General features: G+C 52.8%; 1 protein-coding gene and 2 non-coding genes across 3 annotated transcripts in view; 1 reads left to right on the top strand and 2 right to left on the bottom strand.

Moving 5' to 3' along the window:
- Positions 1-23243, top strand: part of LOC120375400 (zinc finger protein 850-like) — a gene marked incomplete at both ends in the record, with an annotated part of 188503 nt that overhangs the window by 21482 nt on the left and 143778 nt on the right. The window lies entirely within an intron of this gene.
- TRNAK-CUU lies at positions 119-191 on the bottom strand. Its single transcript has one exon. It is a non-coding gene; the product is annotated as a tRNA-Lys (tRNA).
- TRNAS-CGA lies at positions 3103-3184 on the bottom strand. The gene has a single exon. It is a non-coding gene; the product is annotated as a tRNA-Ser (tRNA).

Here is a 23243-nt window from a genome sequence, read left to right as displayed (position 1 = left end):
TCTCTCCTGATTGCTAAGGAAAGGAACCTTTCCAGGAAATGGCCGCAGCTTCTGGGAATCCCTATGTGGCTGGGAACAGAACTTGGCTCCTGGCACACTAGGCAACTTAAAAGCTGAGCACCCAGACAGGGACTTGAACCCTGGACCCTCAGATAAAGAGCCTGATGCTCTACCAACTGAGCTACCTGGGTTTGTTGAAAAATAGCTTCACTGTTCACCACAAGAGTGATTATCCCAGTGTGCAGGCAAGAGTGAGCAGGCAGGCAAAGAGAGGCAAAAAGTCCCAGGAACCCTCCTCTTTTTCTGCACAGCCACTGCCTGTCAGCAGGATTCCTCCTCCTCCTCAGGAGACTAAATCTCTGTGCCTAGACAGCCGGTCCATCCGCTGCACCTCAATCCCCCATGCCCGAGCCTCCCTGCCAAAGCCCTGCACCTGGCCCCATACAATTAAGTCTCACTTGTCGCTGGGAACTTAACTTCTTGTGCCCAGAGTGTCTCGGCCCCCTCAGCAGATGACCTGAGAAACACAGTGTCCGGCTTTTCCAAAGAAGAGGTTAGATCCCCTCATCATGTGGCCTAAAGGATAAGGCATCTCCCTGTGGATCCGATGATTCAGGATTTGAGTCCCCTCGTGGTTGTGCTCACTTTGTGCTGCAAGTCCTGCTCCCTTCAGGGCTGGAACCTCTTCTTGGCCACTCAGGCCAATGCTCTGGCTTCAGCTAGAGCTCCGGGAAGGAGTTGGGGGTTGGGTGTCACAAAGGCTGGGGCATGAGCCCCAGGTGCTTCCAGTCTCGCCTTTGCCCTTCCTGACTTGCCAAAGAAAATGGGCGGCTCCACTTCCAAAGTGAGCACCATGAGTGGGAACGGTCAGAGGCCCCACCAGGGGGGCTGGCCCTGCTTTCCTACCCTCTTCTGATGTTGGCCACAGAGCATCAGCAGCCGCCCTGCATGCTGGCCTGTGGGTGGCCTTCAGTGGGGTTCAGCACAGCGGGGAGCAGCCTGGCCCTGTGGCTGTCTGCTGGCCACACATAGGCATGGTCCTCTCCTCTTCCCTGACCTCTGCTGCTTTTAAGCCTTCCCTTGGAGCTGTCAGCACCAGCCGCCTCTGCTCTAGGTGCCCAGAGGAGGAGAGGTGCCGGACTCCCACCTGCCCAGCCCTGCTTCCTTCAAGCACAGTGGCAAGTGCCAGACTTGTGGGCACCAGGTGAAGCCGTGAGAATCCCAACCCTCAGGTGTCAGTTCTAGAGCCCTGACCCATCCAGCAGGAGGGGAAAAAATTGCTCTTGCAGAGCTGGAGACAGGGAAGTGGAGCAGTGGGAGCTCCAGGGCTTTACCACAAGGTCCCACTGAGATTTGAACTCAGATTGCAGGATTCAGAGTCCTGAGTGCCGCCCATTACACCATGGGACCAGCTCATGTGCCCTTCTCTGGCCATCAGTGACCCTCATGGGGCCTGCTCGAGTAAGGGACTGTTGGCCCCTTACTAAAGCTTAGTGGGGGTTTTGGTTGGCTAGTTCCCAGTCCCAATAGAAGGGGGAAGGGCCAATGGGAAATCAGGCCCCTGAGACTGACAGTCCCCAGGGGCAATGGGGAGAGGCCAAAGCTCCAAGTTAGCCGCACTGACAGGCCAGGCAGTGTAATGAGGGAGTCACCAGGCCAGGGGGTCCCATCCTCTGTGGGAGCTGGAACTGCCTGGGCCAGAGTGGGGCAGAGCTAAGGAGAGAGCAGGAGCCCGAGAAGAGCCGGGGAGCAGAGCTGCGCAGGTGTAGTGCCAGAAACTGCTCCCTGTAGGACTTTGCTACCTGCAGCAGTTACTGAGACCTGAGGTTGTTCTTATTTGCTGACTTGTCCTAATTGGCTCAAACTTGACAGTGGTGGGGGATGGAAGCATAAAGGCTTCGTCCTCCCAACGACCCTGCCTGGTGTCCATCTGTATCTATTACCTCTTAATACCGAAGTGTAAAAAAATAGAGTGAGGTCATTTAAACATCATTTATTTTGCAGCTTCATTTACTGTGCTAACAATGTAGCATCCTGACACCGATACTTCTGCCCACGTGCCCTGTGGGTTGGATTCATTTTAGTGGGACACGGGACATGTGGAGGATAATTTAAACTCTTAATTTCCTTAGGGTTTCCCTTTAATATACTTCTCTGCTGGTGCGATTTCTGACCATTGCACGTCTATTGTATTTATTACAATAGCACAAGTAAGTCACACAAGTGACATAGTCTAGGGGCGTGGCTACACTTGCAAGTTAGAGCCCATTAAAGCGCCCTAAATCATGAGGTGTCCACACAGGCAAGGCACATGGAGCACCTGGGCTCTGTAGGTGGAGCGCTCCTGGTAATCCACTTCCATGAGAAGCATAAAGCTCGCTGAGCCCTGCTGAAAAGCCCTTGTATCAGTGTGAGTGCGGATCTACCTCAGTCTCCCCCGCAATGCTGGTCAGTTGTTTTGTCACTTTGTTAGTCAGCGCTTCCCTTCAGGGCCGGCCCTAGAGGGGTCTGTGACAAATCCCCCCTTTCCTCCTCAGGCCCTGCCCCCGCTCTACCTTTTCTCCCAAGCCCCCACCCCTGTCCCATCTCTTCCTGGCTTGCACCTTCCTGCCCCATTCCTCTCCCTCATCCACCTCTCCCTGTCCCTACTCCTTCCCCTCCCCACCCAGCGCCTCCTGCACCCCACTGAACAGCTGATCTCTGGCAGGTGGGAGGCGCTGAAGGGGAAGAGGAGGAGCTTGTCAGCAAGGCCTGTAGTGGGGGGGGAGCTGGCTACCAGTGGGTGCTGAGCACCTATTTTTTCTCTGTTGGTTCTGCAGCCCCGTAGCTCCCATGGAGTCGCTGACTTGGCTCCTTTCACACCCTAGAGAGAGGAGCAGAACCAGGGCTATGGCTGATCTATGGGGCACCAGGTGAGTGGCAGAGGCTTCAGGTGCCGAGAGTTTGCCTGACCCCTCAGGGACACAGGGTGAGGGGGTGTCCCAGGGATCTCCATGAAAGGAGCAGAACAGGATTTCCTTGGGGTGGGGAGAGAATTGAGAGTGTCTCAGGGGGTTGTACAGAGGTGTTGCCTGGGTGAGGGACTGGCTAAAACACAGGCCTCGCTGTGAGCACGATTTGAACCTGCGCAGGGGAACCCTATTGGATTTCGACTCCAACGCCTTAACCACTCGGCCATCACAGCTGTGAATACAAAACTGCCCCAATGCCAGAGAAACTGGTAAAGAATCCCAATGCCCAGGTGTGAAATCATCTGAACTACAGAATTCCCACCGCAAACCTGGCTCCCAAAGCACAGGGGAGATTGGGGGTTTGTTCTCGTTGCTTAGCCATGTGCAGTCGCACAGAGAGCGCGTTTAAAAGTCTCCCGTCCCACAGAGCAGGAATGGGAAATGATTCTCAACTTGAAGCCTGATGTAGGGTGACCAGATGTCTTGATTTTATCGGGACTGTCCCAATATTTGCTCTCCCCCCCGACACACATTCTAACCACTGGCCCCCACACCTCTCCCAGGGCTGGAGATAGAACCCAGGAATTCTGACCACCAACCCCCCTCCCCTGCTCTGACCACCAGACCCCACACTCCCCTTTTAGATTTTAGGCTCACTGCCTCTTCTATCCATGCACCCCACCTGTCCATCCCTTTGCTGCAGCTTTTTAGGGTGTCACCCTTGCTCTGCACTCCCCCAGTGCAGCCCAAGGCTTTTCCTCCCCCCAACCACACATCCTCTCCCCACACTGAGTGGATTAAGCACATCTTCAGTGAGGGTTTGGCAAGGCAGGGACAGGGGCGGCTCTAGGCATTTTGCCGCCCCAAGCACAGCAGGCAGGCTGCCTTCGGCCACTTGCCAAGTCGCAGGACCAGCGGACCCTCTGCAGGCAAGCCGCAGAAGGCAACTCTGCCTGCTGCCCTTGCAGCAACCAGCAGAGTGCCCGCAGTGGCTTTGCGCCCCAAGCACGTGCTTGGCGTGTTGGGGCCTGGAGCCGCCCCTGGGCAGGGAGCAGGCTGGCTGGGTGTCTTTGTGGCTGTCTGCTGGCCACACATAGGCATGGTTCTCCCCTCCTCTGGCCCTGCCCTCATTTGCTCTGTAGCTTTTAAGCCTTCCCTTGGAGCTGTCAGCACCAGCCGCCTCTGCTCCAGGTGCCCAGAGGAGGAGAGGTGCTGGGCTCCAGCCTGGGACTCTGCCTCCCTCCTGCCTAGCCCTGACTATGAAGCCTGGCCCTGGCCCTCCTTCCTTTAAATGCCATGTGGGCAAGAGGTAACGTGTCGCTGCAAGTGAAATGGCCAAATTTGTGGGCCTCATGTGAAGCAGCAAGAACCCCAACCACCTGGTCAAACCACAGGCATCAGGGTAACATGTTCTAGATCCCCAACCCATTGTGGCCATCACAACCCAAGACCTGGCTCCAGTGGGTGAGTCACCCAGCTGGAGGGGGGAGACTGGCTCTTTCACAGCTGGAGACAGGAAAGTTGAGCATTGGGAGCTCCAGGGCTTCATCACAAGGTACCACTGAGATTTGAACTCAGATTGCAGGATTCAGAGTCCTGAGTGCTGCCCCTTACACCATGGGACCAGCTTATAGTTCCTTCTCTGCACATCAGTGACCCTCACGGGGCTGGCTTGTGTAAGGGACTGTTGGCCCCTTACTAAAACTTAGTGTGTGTGTGTGTGTGGGGGGGGGGTTGGTTGGCTAGTTCCCAGCACCAATAGAAGGGGGAAGGGCCAATGGGAAATCAGGACCCTGAGACTGACAGTCCCCAGGGGCAATGGGGAGAGGCCAAAGCTCCAAGTTAGCCAGACTGACAGGCCAGGCAGTGTAATGAGGGAGTCACCAGGCCAGGGGGTCCCATCTTCCGTGGGAGCTGGAACTGCCCGGGCCAGAGTGGGGCAGAGCTAAGGAGAGAGCAGGAGCCCGAGAAGAGCCGGGGAGCAGAGCTGCACCAGCCAGGGAGAACCAGAGCAGATCTGTGCTGGGAGCTGAGCCGCAGCAGCACAAGCCGTAGAAGCTGCCCAGGGAGCAGATCTGTGCTGGGAGAAGAGCTGCAGCAAGCGGAGCCAGAGGAGCAGCCCAGGGAGCTGAAGGCAGAGCCGCAGCAGCACTGGGGCTGGAGGTGGGTGCAGTGAGCAGCGTGGGAGAGCGAGGGGGACCCTGGGCAGAAGGCCCAGTGCAAGGAGATGCCACCAGTCAAGAGATCTTGCAGGCCAGACTTTTGGGGGTGGGGGGATCATATCCCCTACATGGGGGCTGACACTGGGAACAAGGGGCCTGTCACCTAGAGCTCGTGGCCACTGCCAGAGCAAGTGTCCAGCCCGTGGTGTCCCTGCAGCACAGCCAGGGCCTGGGGAGGAGGCCTGGGACATGTGAGGAGAGACTGTGACCTGCCCTGACCCTCCAGAGACGCTGGTTGTGATCTCCCTGCGCCGCAGAACAGGGTGACGTGTTTTCCTTTCCCATCTTTCCTTATGTTTTACATTGATTGCTGGGTAATAAATAGGTTTGCTTGAAGCACATGCAATGAGGAGTGGGTCAGGGAAGTGCCCAGAGTGGAGACACTGTAGCCCTGTTCAAGTGATCATGACAAGATTGGGAGTCATCAAACCCCCCAGGATTCCTGGGCCCAGCCTTGTCGGGTTACAGGTCTCTGCCACACAGGAGAGTAGAAACAGCATCCTTGGGGTCAGGCAGCCTCTGGGTAAGGGGTGGGCACTCAGATCCTTTCTCCTGCCAATTGCACCAGGGTCATGTATAAACCAGGAAGTTCCCCACAATAGCCGGACCTGAACCCCTGTACACTTGTGCTCGGTCCTCATTGCGTCTCTGACTCTCTGCCCCTCATCTCTGCTGCTCCCCCTCTGGGCTTTCTCAGCACCTGGCCCCACAGCACTTCCTGCCGCCAGCCAGAGACTGCCTGTCCTAGGCCTGCTCCTGTGGTTGTGGCCTCTCTCCTGATTCCTGAGGAAAGGAACCTTTCCAGGAAATGGCCACAGCTTCTGGGAATCCGCATGAGGCTGGTGGATAGCACCAGGAATTATTTGGGTCCTGCACACAAGGGAACTTAAAAGCTGAGCACCCAGACAGGGGCTTGAACCCTGGACCTCAGATTAAGAGCCTGATGCTCTACCAACTGAGGCCTGGTCTACACTAGGACTTTAATTTGAATTTAGCAGCGTTAATTCGAACTAACCGCTCAACCGTCCACACCAGGAAGCCATTTAATTCGAACTAGAGGGCTCTTTAGTTCGAATTTGGTACTCCACCCCGGCAGGTGGAGTAACGCTAAATTCGACATGGCTAGCTCGAATTAGGCTAGGTGTGGATGCTAATCGAACTTAGTAGCTCCGGGAGCTATCCCACAGTGCACCACTCTGTTGGCGCTCTGGACAGCAGTCCGAGCTTTGATTCTCTGACCAGCCACACAGGAAATGACCCGGGAAAATTTGAATTCATTTTCCTGTCTGGGCACTTTGAATCTGACGTCCTGGCTGGACATCGGGGCGAGCTCCGCAGCACCTGCAACGCTGCAGAGCTCTCCAGCAGAGGAGTTCATGTAATCTCTGAATAGAAAGAGGGACCCAGCATGGACTGACTGGGAACTCTTGGATCTGATCGGTGTGTGGGGAGAGGAGTTCAGGCTTTCGGAGCTGCGCTCCAAAACAGGGAATGCGAAGACCTATGAGAAGGTCTCCAAAGCCATGAGAGACAGAGGATACAGCCGGGATGCAACGCAGCGCCGCGTGAAAATCAAGGACCCCAGACAAGGCTACCAAAAAATCAAAGCGGCAAACGGACGCTACGGAGCCTGCAACCACTGCCCCACCAGTGACCGTGGACTCTGACGATGGGACAGTGTCGACGGACAGTTCCTCGGCGATGTTCACGGACGGGGAAGATGAGGAAGGGTTTGTGGAGGACGAGGCAGGTGACAGCGCTTACAACGCTGGTTTCCTGACAGCCAGGATCTCTTCATCACCGTCACGGAGATCCCTACCAACCTCCCCGGCCGTTAACCCGGACCCTGAATCAGGGGAAGGAGCAGTCGGTAAGTGCTTTAAACATGTAAACTTTTATTCTTAATATAACAGGAATCTGAAGTATGTGAAAAGGAGGTCTCTATATATATGGGGATAGAACAGAAATCCTCCTGGAGATCTCCACAAGCTCTCCTGGAGGTACTCGAAAAGCCTCCGCAGGAGGTTCCTGGGGAGAGCTGCCTTATTGGGTGCTCCGTGGTAGCAGAGTTTTCCGCGCGAGGCTTTCATGAGGTACTCAGGGAGCACTGCCTCCCCGAGCACGGCTGCATCGGGCCCTGGTTCGTGCGAGCTTTCACGCAGCATGCGCTCTCTATCTCCTTCAGTGACCCTCCTCAGGGTGATCTCGCCGAGACTCCTGCATCTAATTAGGGTAATTACTGTAATGTTACGCCTGGTCCAAAGTATTTTTAAAAAACCTACGGACACACGGCATAGCACAGACTCAGCACGCAGCTGCGTGACGAGCATAACGGAAAGCCAAAGAATATAATGGACGCTCATGGAGGAGGGGGAATGAGGACGCAAGGTATCCCACAGTTCCTGCTGTCTCCGAAAGTATTTGCATTCTTGGATGAGCTCCAAATGCTTCTAGGGTCAAACACAGTGTCTCATGTGGGTCAGGGCATAGTTTGGCAATTTGCGCACACACCACACCCACCACCAGAAGTGAAAACAACTCTGTTGAGTCTTTTACATGTCACCCTATCTTTACTGAATGCTGCAGATAGACGCGATGGTGCAGCACTCAGCACCAACATCCTTGCTCCCCACGCCATGGATGGCTGATGGTACAAAATGATGGAAATCCGTCCTCATCATCAGCCTCTTGGCACATGGGGCAGTGCAAAGGGCTGGTAACCATGCCGACTAGTATCAGTAAGGTCGATCAAGGGCGCCTGTCCCTAATTTTTGATGGCTGATGGTACAATATGGCTGGTAACTGTCCTCATCATTGCAACAGGGGGCTGAGCTCCATCAGCCCCCACCCTTCATTGTAAATAAAAGATTCAATTGCCCCTGGACTAGCAGAGGGATGATGGGCTCCTTCATCCACACTCCTTAATGTCCTGCCTGGACTATCATTGCAGCTGGAGGCTTCCTTCCAGTCATTTCTCACAAACAAGTCACTGTGTCTTATTCCTGCATTATTTATTACTTCATCACAGAAGTGGGGGGACAATGGTATGGTAGCCCAGGAAGGCTGGGGGAAGAACGGAATGAAGAGGTGGTGTTGTTGCAGGAGCACCCCCTGTGAATAGCATACAGCTCATAATTTATGCAGGATCGGACACAGAGCAGCTGTGCTCTCTGGTTCTATGATACAGTGGTTCTCTAGTACACTTGCCCATAATCTAGGCAGGACTGATTCTATTGTTAGATACCAAAAGGAGGGATTGACTCAGGAGTCATTCCCAGTTTTGCTTTGCGCCCTGGCTGCTCGGCCAGGGCACTTATGACAGCAGCAAATGGTGCAGTGCAAAAGGACAGGTAACCATGCCGATCTTATTACCATCTTATTACCAATTTATGGTATGGTTGATGGTACAATATGGCTGGTAACCATCTCTGCTGTCATGCAAAAGCAAACTCATGCTGCTGTGTAGCGCTGCTGGCCCGCCTCTGTCAGCGGCATCTAGTACACATGGGACATACACAAAGGCAAAACAGTGTCCATGGTTGCCACGCTATGGCGTATTCCAGGGCAATTCTGGGAAAACGGGCTTGAAATGATTGTCTGCCGTTGCTTTCCCGGAGGAAGGAATGACTGGCGACATTTACCCAGAATCCACCGCGAAAATGATTTGTGCCCCAGCAGGCACAGGGGTCTCAACCCAGAATTCACAGAGACAGCCTAGACTCAGTTAATTGTTCGCCAAAATGTATCTTTGCAAGGAATTCACTCCCTGTTTCCCATCTCACAGCTTCCACTGTCTCCAGACCTGCCACAGCATCCCCCTCGCAGAGGCTGGCAAAGATTAGGCGGCGAAAGAAAAAGACAAGGGACAAGATGTTCGAGGAACGTATGGGCTGCTACCTAGCAGAGGCAGACCAGCAGAGCCAGTGGAGGGAGACCGTCTCTGTGCCAGCGCTCACAGCGAACGGGAGGAGAGGTGGCGTGAGGAAGACAAGCAGGCGACTGAAACGCTGCTTGGACTAGTGAGGGAGCAAACGGACACGCTCAGGCGCCTTGTGGATGTTCTGCAGGACCGCAGGAGGACAGAGACACCCTGCAGTGTATCTGCAACCGCACTCCCCTGCCACAAAGTCCCATACCCCCCTCAACGAAAGTAATCAGGAGGAGGGGCGGCCGGGGACGTGAATACTGTCACTGCACCACAGCACAGTGCTCAAGTACCCAAAAGCTCTCATACCCTACCTTTGCCGAAGTCCTTCACTTCCACACTCACAGTAGTCCCAATCCCAGTCCCATCCCCTAACTGTGTACTTAATTAATAAAAATGCTTTGCTGTTAATTACTGTTTCCGTTATGTTTTTTCAAAGAAGACTGTGTTTGAATGGGGGGCGTGGGGAAGGGGGTGGTTAATTGCATAGGACAGTCACCTTTCCCAGGGTACAGACACGGGGGCAGGATCAGCAGCGGGTCACACACACGGTGCTGTCAGTAGGCACCCTGGTCGGTTTTTGGTGGTGGTTTCCAGGATCTGTGTGGGCGGGGGAGATGTGACTTTGCAGCGGGGGAGGGCGGTTACAGATCTTATACAGCGGTCCTTGTCCTGGACCGCTGAGTCACGCAACGTCCTCCTCCACCACAAGGTCACATATCCGCCCGCACACAGAATTCCATAAAGAGGAATGGCTGGCTCCGTTGAAAGAAGCATTCCGGCACTGCGGACCGCTCTAGGAGCAGGAGCCTGTCATTCCTTGAGTTTAGAGGCGGTCTTTACATCACCGCACACCCTACCCAGCACAGCCTGCGTCCCAGTTTCAACCTTTCACGAAAAGTCATGAATAAAGAAACCTTTGTTAAGTAATAATGGGACATGTATTTTATTTTTACACGTGTGCTGGAAGTGGGGGTAACGGTGAACGGGGTATGTAACCGAAGAGGAGAGTCAACAGTAACTGGGTAAAGAAACAGGGCAGGTTCAGCTTCTCTGTAAAGAAACTGAACAGTCACAGGTCACGCTGCTCGCTGCTCGCTGGTATTTGAAAGAGTTCCTTGTCGCTGTCCCAGGCGCCTGTATAGGGCTTCATGAGCAAGTGCATTAGCGGGCAGGCTAGGTCCCCGAGGATGACTATAGGCATCTGCACATCCACAACAGTTATTTCGTGGTCCTGAAGAAACTACCTTCCTGCAGGCATCTGAGCAGCACACAGTTCCTGAAAACACACGCATCATGAACCTTGCCCGGCCACCCGACGTTGATGTTTGTAAAACGTCCCCTATGGTCCCCCAGTGCTTGCAGCACCATTGAAAAGTGGCCCAATTTCTCAGCAGCTGACTGTGGAAGAGGTGGACGATAAAGTGCGAGGAGGAGAAAACGGCGATGATCGCAGTGGGCTCCATGCTTGCAGTGCTGTGGCGTCCGCGCTGTCACTGACCAGAAAAGTGCACGAACAGATTGCCCGCAGGCGCTTTCAAGGAGGAGGGAGGAGGTTGTGATTGGCGGTTCAATGGCGACACTTACCCAAAACCACCTCGACACATTTCTCCCCAGCAGGCATTGGGGCTCTACCCAGCATTCCAATGGGCAGCGGGGACTGCGGGAACTGTGGGATAGCTTCCCCACAGTGCACCGCTTCCAAAGTCGACGCTGGCCCGTGAATGTGGACTCAGAAATTCAATTAGTGTATTTAATATGGATACACAAATTCGACTTCATAAGGTCGAATCCACAAATTCGAACTAAGTTGATTCGAAATAGTCTTGTAGTGTAGACAAGGCCTGAGCTACCTGGGCTTCTTGAGATCTGCTTCACCGCTCACCACAAGAGCAGGCAGGCAGCCAAAAGAGAGGCAAAAAAGTCCCCAGAACCCTCCTCTTTTTCTGCACAGCCACTGCCTGTCAGCAGGATTCCTCCTCCTCCTCCCTCCTGTGCCTCAGTGTCACTAAATCTCACACCAAGACAGCCGGTCCGTCCGCTGCACCCCAATCCCCATGCCTGAGCCTCCCTGCCAAAGCCCTGCACCTGGCTCCATAGATTTAAGTCTCACGTGTCACTGGGAACTCGACTTCTTGTGCCCAGAGAGTCTCGGCCCCTCAGCAGATGACCTGAGAAACACAATGTCCGTCTTTTCCAAAGAAGGGCTTGGAGGCGTTTTTCTCATGTTACCATGTGGCCTAATGGATAAGGTGTCTGAGTGTGGCTCAGAAGACTGAGGATTCAAGTCCCTTGGTGGTTGTGTTTCTGCAGTTTTACTCGTTGTGCTGAACGTCCTGCTCCCTTCAGGGCTGGAACCTCTTCTTGGCCACTCAGGCCAATGCTCTGGCTTCAGCTAGAGCCCCGGGAAGGAGTGGGGGGGTGGGCGTCACAAAGGCTGGGGCATGAGCCCCAGGTGCTTCCAGTCTCGCCTTTGCCCTTCCTGACTTGCCAAAGAAAATGGGCGGCTGCCCGGGCTAGCGTGTGCGCCTGTCCCTGTGCTGGAGGGGACTTGCTACATAGCGTCTTCGGAGCCTGGGTGTTTCTCTGCTTCTCGCCAGCTGGGGAAAAGCCTCTTGGGGTAAAATCTCCTGCCTCAATGCAAAAGTGAGCACCTGGAGTGGGACCAGTCAGAGGCCCCACCATGGGGGCTGGCCCTGCTTTCCTACCGTCTTCTGATGTTGGCCACAGAGCATCAGCAGCCGCCCTGCATGCTGGTGACCTTCAGTGGGTGTTTGGCATGGCAGGGAGCAGCCTGGCTGGGTGTTTTTGTGCCTGTCTGAAGGCCACACATAGGCATGGTCCTGCCCTCCTCTAGCCCTGTGGCTTTTAAGCCTTCCCTTGGAGCTGTCAGCACCAGCCACCTCTGCTTTAGGTGCCCAGAGGAGGAGAGGTGTTGCTGGGTCACTTTTACAGATGCCCCTTCCCTGGTACTGCCCTTGCTCAGCTGCACAGAGGAACTTCCATCCCCAATCCCTCCTGTCACTGCCCAGCAGCTCTCTGGCACCATTCCTGAGAGTCACCTGCCTCACTCTCTTCCTGCCATGTTGGGAAAGACAGCTCCCATCTCTCATCATTAAAGGTCAGGCAGCCAACTAGGGGCAGAAGCCCACAGTATCTTTTCCTACTGCAGAGCCCAAGCTCAGGAACTCACCTTGGGTGCAGACACTGCTGTGCTCCCAGAAAACAAGCCACCCCTGCACAAAAAGGGGCTGCCAAAGCTCAGGTTGAACCAGGGACCTTTAGATCTTCAGTCTAACGCTCTCCCAACTGAGCTACTTTGGCAGCTGCATTGAAGTATTTTGGCCTGTTCCTTCTCTGTCTGGGATGTTTTTGTCAGCAGTTGCACACAAAAAGGACAGGAAAATGAACGGCTGCTCCACACCCCCACCGGAGGAGGCTTGGCGCCCTTAGCTGTGGGGAGTAAAGTGGCTGTTGGCTGACAGGGCCTGTCCCGAGGAGCTGGAACAGCAGCTGCCGCCTCCCCCTCGGCTCCAGGCTGTGGGAAATGCTCATTGCCTGGCTGCATGGGCGGCTGCTGCTCCGTGCTCTGGAGAGCGTCTGTATTGCTCTGTCAACCCCCCGTCTTCACTGAGCCAGTCTGGTAAGGTCCCAAGTGCCCCCTCCGGCCTGGCAGCTGAGAGTCTGTGCAGACATCAGCCCCCCTGCCAGCCCCACAGGCAGCAGCAGCGCCAGCCCCCCAGCACCACAGGGGCACTCAATGCACTTCCTGTGGGGAAATGGCTCCTTGGCGTCCAGCTGCTAGAGTGAGAGCCAGGAGAGAGCAGTGTCTGGCTCACCGTGGGGGAGAGAAGAGACCTGGTGAGTGCGGATCTCCCTCAGCCTCCCCCGCAATGCTGGTCAGTTGTATTGTCACTGTGATAGTCAGTGCTTCCACCATGTCCTCCCCAGGCCCTGCCCCCACGCCACCCCTTCACCCAAACCCCCACCCCTGTCCCATCACTTCCCACCCTGCACCTTCCTGCCCCATTCCTCTCCATCCCCCACCTCTTTCTGTCTCTGCTCCTCCCCCTCCCCGCCCAGTGCCTCCTGCACCCCACTGAACAGCTGATCACTGGCAGGTGGGAGGCGCTGAAGGGGAAGAGGAGGAGCTTGTCAGCAAGGCCCGTAGGGGGGGGGGGAGGGAGCTGGCTGCCAGTGGGTGCTGAGCACCTATTTTTACTCTGTTGGTTCTGCAGCCCCATAGCTCCCATGGAGTCGCTGACTCAGCTCCTTTCACACGCTAGGAGAGAGGAGCAGAACCAGGAGGCTATGGCTGATCTATGGGGCACTAGGTGAGTGGCAGAGGCTTCAGGCGCTGAGAGTTTGCCTGACCCCTCAAGGGACACAGTGTGAGGGCGTCCCAGGGATCTCTATGAATGGAGCAGAAGACTTGGTGGGAGAGAATTGAGGAGTGTCTCAGGGGGTTGTACAGAGGTATGTGCCCGGGGTGAGGGACTGGCTAAAACACAGGCCTTGCTGTTAGCAGGATTCAAACCTGTGCAGGTGAATCCTATTGGATTTCAACTCCAGCATCTTAACCACTCAGCCATCACAGCTGTAGAGCACAAAACTGCCCCAATGCCAGAGAAACTGGTAAAGAATCACAATGCCTGCAGGCGTGAAGTCATCTGGAACTACAGAATTCCCGCAAACCTGGCTCCCAAAGCACAAGGGGTTGGGGGTTTGTTCTCTTTGTAGCAGTGTGCAGTCGCACAGAGGCCTGCGTTTAAAGTCTCCCCTCCCACAGAGCGGGAAGGGGAAATGCCGATTCTCAACTTGAAGCCTGATGTAGGGTGACCAGGCGTCCCGAGCATTTTATTGGGACTGTCCTGATATTTGCTTAGTTTATCCAGCGTCCCGACCGATGTTTGGTCAGGACGCTGAACAAACAAACAATTTGATCCTCTGCTCCGGCACACAGGCAGAGCCCGGAGGGACAGTCGCCTCCCTCGACTGCGCTCCCTCCTCTTCCCCATTGGATCTCTCCCCAAATCCCCACCCTGGCCCTGCCCCAGCCCCACCCCTCACTGCCCCATCGGATCCCTCCTCTCCCAAATCCCTCGCCTCTGGCCCTGCCTCTTCCCCAAGCAGGTGGCATCCTCCTCCCTCCCAGGTTTGCACACGGGGCCGTGGCCATGGCCGGGGAGCACAGCATGGAGAGCTGCTCCATCCCCTGGAGCCTGCGGGGCAACACCAGTGGGGCTGGGGGCAGTGCGAGCCAAAGCAGAGACCCAGAGTAAGGTGAGGGGCGAGAGACACACATGGGGCAGACACGCCTCCTGCCGGGAGGGAACTGCGGGCCCGGCTGCCTGGTTCTCCCCTTTGCCCGGGAGCTGCAGGAGGGACTGGAGCACAGCTTCGGCTGCAGAGGCTTCGGAGCCCAGGCTGGGCCCAGGAGAGCGAGGGAATGGAGGCTGGGGGGTGTATCGAGGGTCGGAGCCTGAGAGTTGGGTGGAGACGGGGCTGTGCCACTGCCGCCTGGTGGTGCGGGGAGCCTCCCGGCTTTTGTTTGGCTCCCGCCCCACGTCCCGATATTTCATCTTTTTGAGACATCTGGTCACCCCAGCCTGATGTGATGAGGATGTCTGGATTGAGGTCCAGGGGCAGCTTTGCAGATGTCATAAACAGATAGTTAAGGGTTAAGGTCTCTTTACCTAACAAAAGAGTTAACAAGCTCAGTAACCTGACTTGACACCTGACCAGAGGACCAATCAAGGGACAAGATAATTTCAAATCACTGTGGAGGGAAGTTCTTTGTTTGCGTGTTCTTTGTTTGGGGTTATTTCTCTCTTTGGATCTAAGAGGCCATGACATATATCCAGGCTCTCAAGCTTCCTAAAGTATTCTCTTCTATTCAGTATAGTGAGTATTAGGGAAAGGCGGATTAGTCTGTATAATTAATTTCTAATATTTGCAAATGTGTGTTTTGCTGGAGAAATATCTTGGGAATTAGCTGTTGTCTGCTGCTTCTGCCATTTCAGGCCTGCTGTAGCCTCTGGCGTATGAGGTTGAAACAGGGTTTGGAAGCACTGGCATCAGTGCTGTAGTAATGGTTCTGCCGCTGGTTGCTCTTCAGTTTGTTCCCAAGTTCTGGGCTGGATGCACTAAGCATGGCAGTTTCAGTAGGTGGCATGTGGATCCAGTTCCACCACACTCTGTCTGCGGTCTCTGGTAACACAGACAGGGCCCACAATTGGCACAGCTCAGGAACAGGGCTGGGAGTGGAAGCTTGTTTGGCCTGGCTGCGGGTGATCCTCCCCCATCCTTGGCCAGCTTTCACATGGTTGGCCAGTCTTGCCCCACTTAGCATGGGGATGGGATAATTGTCATAGACCACTTTCACTGACCAGCCCTCATACTGAGACAGACCAATTGAGCTGTAGGTAAGGTTGGCAGATGCAGATATGAATGGAGAAATCTGTGATTTGGACACTCCTGGGTTGATGAATTTCAGGTCCACGCTAGGACTGGTGGATAACTGACATCGCAGTGCTCCCAGGTGTCTCTCCAGCAGTAACCTTCTTCCCACCCACTCTCAAGGTTTCCCTGTGCCAGGGGTATTTGAGAGATATCTGGGCCTGTGGGATCGCTGGTGCATGATGTTGTAATGGACTGATCACCTCGACTGGGGTTCTTGGGGCAAGTTGGCCTTTATATCTCCCAGTTCATTACATTGAAACATCGCCCGGCTGACGGAGTCACTGGGCCGAGGTGGAGTTGCTGGAGACTGGTGAGAGTGGGACCATGGGTAGTCAAGACTTTCCTTGGGTTGTAGCTGGGGTCTTGGGTGCCCCCTGGTTATACATCACTCCCCTTGATAGTAGCTTTTTTCTTTTTTGCTATTTCCACCCATCTGCCTCCAATCTCCACACTGCCTCAGTTTATAGCTTTGGGTTTCCTATCTATGATGTACCATTCTATTTCCTCAGGAACACCATCTAAGAACTGTTCCATTCTCATCAGAAGGGACAGCTCTTCAAAATTACAGACCTTTGTTCCTGATATCCACTTTGCATTCCAATTTTCTTATCAATGTAGTATTATTACCTGGGGAATGACCCATCTGGTTTCACTTTAGGGGCTCCTGAACTGGCCGACGGGCATGCTCAGTGTTAGCCCCATTCTGATTCTAGCCTTTGTTTGAAACAGTTTATAAATTGTTCATGTTTTCCTTTTGAGCATTTCAGCTGCCACCTCTGCTAAAGGTCCACTGGAGCTGTGGCCTCAGCTCTATCACATGTATGGTCTGTCCAGGGATGTTGTACCCATGGCAGGTCCTTTGGAAATTTTCCAAGAAGGCCTCTGAAAGTGTCATCCCACCTGCCTCGTAGGTGAGGAAATTTCCTGATGGGGAAGAAAGCCTGGAGAAGGGTTGTTAGTTGGCTGGAACATTCTGCTGGTTTCAACTGAGGCCTGCTTCTTCGATTTCCAGCTTCTTCTCTTTAACTCTATCGGTCTCCTGTCTCGGCCCTCTGCCTCATCTCTTGTGGGCAGCTTCTTCCTGGCCATTTCCAGGCTTAATTAGTCTCCATCTTGCCCCATGTTCTTTGTCTTTCTCTGCTGCTTGCAGCAGCCCAGCCAGCCTGAGTTTGTCAGCTGTCACTGGTACTCATGTTTGTGTGCTTTCTGCGCTGGCCACACCCCTGCAGTCAGTGAATTGACTATGTTACTTCAGCTCTAGGTTGCTGCTTGGTTTACAGTTTCCTAACTTTCATTCTGACTAATAAAAAGAAAACAAAACTTTCATTTGCAAATACATGGGCCACATGGAGAAAGGACCAGAAAACTGGTTTGTCCTGTCTCTCTCTAAACTTGCTAATGCACTCAGTGGGAATCTCTTTCTAACCGCGTTGGTGAAACCTAATACCTTCTGCTCCTAAGCTGTTTTTCCAAAACAGCCAAAAGGAAAACTTCTGTTTTGCTTCTCAAAAATTCCAACGCTGCCTACTATGTCATAGGTTTATTCCCACTTTGAACTTAGCATTCATAAGATGGGGACCTGCATGGACTCTCTAAACTTAAAATCCTAGTTTACATCCGTTATGCTGCCACCATTAAATCGTTGTCTAGTGTTCTGCTCCCAAAATTTTCCTCGTGGGAACACAGATCCAAACTCCTTGATCTTAACACAAGGAAGAGCCTATTCCCCCACCTCCCCCCCTTAGCTGAGAGATCATCTTGATTCAAACCCCTTGAATCAAAACAAAGAGATTCCTTTCCTCTCCTTCCCGATTCCAAACAAGGGAAGAAATCAATCAGATTCTAAAAAGAAGATTTTATTAAAAGGAAGAAAGAAAGTGCACACTCATTCTGTACACCAGGCTAAAAATATTACAGGGTCTAGCGAGTAAACCAGAGTGGTCTTCCCGCCTTCTCAGAATAATTAAAAGTAATATAAACAGGAAATAAAGAGATTTCTCCAGCAATACACATTTGCAAATACAGAAATTAACACTGCAAGACTAACTGGGCTTTCAATACTCTACTATACTGGAATAGAAGAAAAATACTTGCAGCTTGAGAGCCTGACATACATCTGGCCCTCTTAGATCCAAAGAGAGAACAAAACCCAACAAAGAATACAAAGACTTCCCCTCCACAGAGATTTGAACATCTTTGTCGCCACGAATCCTCTGGCTGGTGTCCGCTAGGTTACTGAGCTGTTAACCTTTATAGGTAAAAAGAGACCTCAACCTTTAAACTATCTGTTTATGACAACTCCTGGGTGCAGCCAGCTGCAACAAGGATAGCCACCACAGGCACTTGGTTTCAGGCAACCAAGAGATGCTAGCATGGATGTGCTCGGCATAGGTGACGTAAATAGTTGTTCAATTAAAAGCCATCTTAACTAAAGCCACATTTTCCTTTGTAGCCTCAGCTTGTAGTGAGACAAGACCCAGCTCCACTGAAACGAAAGAACCACAACTTGCTCTGTAGTTGGTGCAGGATTTGTAATCATGAGGAGACCCCAATGGATTTTCTAGTCCATTGCCTTAACCACTCGCCACAACCACTGCTTGATGCTGAGTTCTCACTACACTCTAGTTCTGTTTCCATTGAGTGATTCACTCCAGTTGTTTCTTCAGACCAGCTTCCACTAGACACACACTGCTGTGCTCCTTGTAAGTGTGTCCATGGCTGAACAGCAAGAATTCCTCTGCCCTTTCACTCTGGCGGAGCATGAGGAGAGTGTGTTTGTGGCTAATGACATTACAGATTGTCCATTTCCTGCCTTGGGATCATTCAGACAGTCCTTCTGTCATATCCCCAGTACACTGTGCGACAGTGATACAAAGTGGGCTTCTTTCTGGCACTGAGCTTTGCCAGGGGTTGGTGATCTTTCTCACCCTGGAGTAAATCAGCTTTTATTCCATCCTGGTAGTTTCAAGGAATAAATAAATAGATGCACCAAAGAAAGAGGTGACAGGGTGGGGTCTCAGAGGCAGGAGGTTCGAGAGGTGGGTGTGGCAGGGGAGGGGCAGAGAGGTGTGGGTGCTGAGCAGTGTGCCTCAGGGGAGGCTAAGAGGAGCTGTGGCAGGTATCTCCAGGAAAGAGGTGGGTGAGGTGGGTCTCAGGGAGGGCCTAGAGGGGCGAGGGCAGGCAGTCCCAGGGGAGGTGGAGAGGTGTGGGGCATGTGGGCAGGGGTGAGCTGTGAGGGGGCAGAGGGGTGGGCAGGGTGGTCTCGGAGGCCTGGGGAGAGGGGTGGGCAGAGCAGGTCTCAGGGGAGGGGCAGAGAGGTGGGGGGCAGCAGGCAGACCTTGGGGTAGGGGGTGGAGGCGCGAGGAGGCCCTGGGGGAGGAGAGAGGAAGGAGCGGAAGGGGGACCAGCAGGCCTGTGCCAAAGAGCAGGGGTGGGCGGCCAAATGGGAGGAGGGAGCACAGGTGGGGCCTTGAGGAGGACAACGTGTGGGGTGGAGTGGGGGGACAGCACCACGGTCTGGGCAGGGCCGCCCACAGGATTCAGGGGTCAGCACTAACTTAAGGCTCCCTTCCATAAAAAAAAAAAGCTGTACATTATAGAATCCCTGCATTCTCATGGGGCTCCTGCAGGCCTGGGGCAAATTGCCCCCTGCCCCCTCTTCTCTGTGGCCCTGCCCTCAGCTCCTCCCGAAGTCCCCTGCCCCTAATCATGTTTGTTGCCCTCCCCTAGACTCTCTCCAATTTGTTTCCTGGGGAAGAGAACTGATGCAATGCTCCAGATGTGGCCTCACCAAAGTGCTGAATAGAGGGAAGCACCACTTCCTCTCATCTGCTGGCAATGTACTTCACTAATCCAGCCCAATATGACCAGTTACCCATATTGAACAACGCAGACACAGCAATATTTGATAGATTGGTTCCTGTCCATTCTGGAGGTTATTTCACCATTCATAAATAATGGTTGCTCTAAGCGGAGGGGAGAGAGCTGTCCCATCTGGTGCAGTTAACCTGGCATCTCCTAGAGGTAGCTATGTCAGTGGGGAAGTTACAGGTGCAAGTCAGGTGTCTACATGTATATATAAAGTTTAATCAAACCCCATTTTAAACCCCTGTGGTCTGGGAACAGAGGAGCTCTGAGGCAGTAGAGCCTGTCCTTCAGAATCCTTAAGATCACTGACTTGCCTCATAGATGTCGTGGAAGAGCAGCTCAGTGGCAGAGCATTTGACTGGCAGATCACGTTGTCTTTGGTTCAACCAAATGTTCTTCCAACAAAAATAATTGCCTATTCCCTCTCCTGTTATGTTCAGGAGTTCCACTGAATAGGGATCCTGAAATCAAAGGATTCTCTGTTTCCTTCTGTGCAATGCATGTACCAGCAAACATGTCCCCAGCTGAAATCAGTTCTAACTCTCAAGTGTCTAGGGTTTACCATCAACTAAACACAGGCACATGAAGACATTACTTCAGTGGTCCTTGGCCTCCATGGGCTAAGCAATGCAGAAGAACAAGAACCACATCCACATGGGAGGCATGGACTGTGTCTGTATTACATTTGTGTTAAGCTGCCATTGGGATTGAAAACTTCCACTGGAGGTGGACAGGACTCGTTACAAAAATAAATAACCAAGATTTACAAACCCTGTTACTAATATCCAATCCTCTGTTTGTGCACACTTGCACACTGGGGCTCTAATAAATGGCAGCCTTCCTTAACACAGATCGTTGTCTGTGACTTCTAGATACATTTGAATGGCAGCTGCTTACAGGTCATGTGCTGCTAGTTCATGAGCAGCAGCAGAGTCTCTGTGTCGCTTACCAACCTGTAGAGTTGGGTGTGTCTGCATCCAAGTAACTGCAGAGTCAGTAGTGTACCAGACAGTTAATTGCACAATCTCCCTTCTGGCTCTCATTGATCATTTGGGTAGAAACAGCAACGGTTTGGTGGGGTTTTTTTTCTCTTCCTTTTCTCCTAAGGAATGTGACCTTGAGCATGTTAGTTTAAGTTCCCTGTGGGCTAGGAAAACGTATCCTTGAAATAGCTAAAGTGACCTGTTTGTATAACCTAGAATAAAGGAGCTTGTAAAGCAGTTTTGTCTTTAAATATACTGGGATAAAGATAGTAAATAGTAAATTCCACAGCCAGACACCAGGCCAGGATCAATGGATGGGGCCAGGATCAATTAACTACAGAAGAAACAAACACTTGGGAAGTAGCCAATTTCATCCCCAAACCTTTCTTGTTCTCATGCTATCAGGATTCTCTTCTAGAGTGGGCAGAGTTAAGGCTATCTGGGCATGTACCTCACTCTGTATTTCCTGTTTTTCCAGAGTTTGACTTGTACTGAACTTCCTGGATGTTCTGGAAGGTAAGAGATAGTCACAGTCAAAGTTAACTCTGTTAACAAAGGTTTTGTTAGTGGCAAATAATGAGACTAACTCTCTACTGCATTCCACTGACTTCAATGTGCCTCTTTCCTCATCTCTAGTTCAAAAATAGCAAATTAAAAACAATATTGAGAACTAAAATGCTCTTGAGAAATGGAAAATTTAGCTCAAATAATTCAGTTTCTTCTCTGTGTTTTGTGCGTGCAATGGAAAACAACATGTTAATTTACAAGCACATTTTCCTAACTTCTTTAAATATTCTGTAGTACATTAACTATATCAAGTGGCGCATCAACGTGGTGAGGTTTTCATGCATTGCCCAAAACATATTTTTTCATGCTATGTAAATGAACACAACTCATTGAACACAAAATTGTGTATTTCATGCTGTGAACTGTAAGTGGTAGCTCAAATTAATAGGTTTGTTTTTTTTCTCTCTCTCTCCATGAAAAAGGAAGAAACCATGAAAACACCCATGGAGAGAGGGGTTTCTGAGAGCTGGTAGATATGGAGATATTTAAGAAAGGGGGAGAGGCCAGTAGGGCCTTTTAGCTGGAGCAAATGGGGAGGTTTTTTGTGGTTTCATTTCAGCCAGCCTACATCCTGTAGTCCCTAGCTTCCCCCACCCCAACAAAGCCACCTGTGACTCCTGAGACAGCCTCACGCTGAAAACTGCAGAGCCCCAGCACTCTCCCAGCTGGAATGAGGCTAATCATCTAGTGGAACTAGTCTCGCAAGGTCACTGGATGCAGTGGAAACAGGAGGGCTCTGCAAACCATAGTCTACCTAACCCAAGGGGATGTAGTTTAGTGAGAAAGAGCGCTTTGTATGTATGAGGCCCTGGGTCAATCCTTGGTATCTTCAAGTTCATTTTTCACCCTGGTGCTTTGCTCATGCCCAGCTGGGATGTGGCTCCACCAGTCTCCCTTTGCACCAGTTTCCAATCCTGCCTAAGTGCGCCACTGCATGGAAGGTAGGTGGGGTGGGGGTTTGCCCGTCACCTTGGTGACATTTAAGATTCCCACCCGCTGTGCTGGCTTGGGACAAAGGTAGATTTCAGAAGGCGAATCCTCCAGCACTGGAGGGAAAGCAATCCCATCTGCACAGACTGAGAGGCAAGGAAACAGAGGGGCAGTCAGTGCTCAGAGAGGAGAGAGGTCATGATTTACACCCAACAGGGGACATTGTCTTTGAGGCGAGTAGTCGGTTTCGGATGATGCTGACGGAGGGTAGAAAAGAGGCTGGAGTCACGATAAGAAGGATGAGACCACAGAAGGGGGAAGGAATGGCAGCCTCATTGCATGTCCCAAAAGCCAGATGCCCAGTTATTGCACCCTGGCCTGTCACAGAGAGAGAAAAGACCCAGTGGGACCCAGCCCCACAGTGATCCCATGGATGTGTGTCCTCATTAGGGAGGGTGAAGGCCCTCAGGGCAAAGGAGCTGAAATCCTCATTGTCCTGGGAATTTAAGCAATGAAGCTCAAACCCTGCACGGGTGTGGGCTGAGGTGCATCACAGAAGGTTAGCTGGACAGGGGCGGCAGGTTTGTACAATTTGGTGTACCAGAATGGACTGTCTCTGCCCCACACAGCCTGCCTAAGGCCCTGGGAGGAGTTTGGGTGGGAGGGAGGGGCTGGCTCTGGGAGAGTTTGGCGTGGTCTGACCTGGTCAGGGGTTGTGCTGCAGGAGGGTGCAGGGGGCAAGCTCTGAGGGAGCCAGTGTGTGTGGGCTCTGGGTTGGGGTTGGGGTGCAGGAGAGGGTGAGGGGTGCAGGCATTTATCTCGCATCTCCCAGCAACCTGCACCCTCCTCTGGCAGCAGCCCCTAAGCGGGAGGGCCAGGGGTGTCTCTGTGCATGGCTGCCCAGACCTCACCTCAGCCCCATTGCCACAGCTACAGAGTTGGCACTCAGGGCGGGCAGCCAGACGGAGATCTCCCCACACCAGGACGTGCCAGCTGCTTTCCGGGAGTGGCGGCACATGGGAGTGAGGGGAAGGGCAAGAACCGCTTTAGTCCTCAGCTGGTTGGTGGTGGTGTGATGGGTCCCCGGCCCTTTAAATTGCCCAAGGGTGGCAGGCAGAACCAGGAGCACTCCTGGCGCCTAATGTTGCTGGTACAATGATAAATCTTGGAACAGGACAGAAATGAAATAGCAGCAGAACTCTAGACTAAAAGCCTCCGATTCTTGTGTGTGCACTGACTCAAACGGAAACTGTAATTTGATTCTGCTTTGTGTCTGCAAGTGGCTGGTAAAATATCAAGGCAAAATCATTCCAGTGGGATCGTGACTTGGATTGAG

Source organism: Mauremys reevesii, linkage group 12, assembly GCF_016161935.1.
Source record: "Mauremys reevesii isolate NIE-2019 linkage group 12, ASM1616193v1, whole genome shotgun sequence".
Taxonomy (NCBI): domain Eukaryota; kingdom Metazoa; phylum Chordata; order Testudines; family Geoemydidae; genus Mauremys; species Mauremys reevesii.
This window is presented reverse-complemented; position numbering and strand designations above follow the sequence as displayed.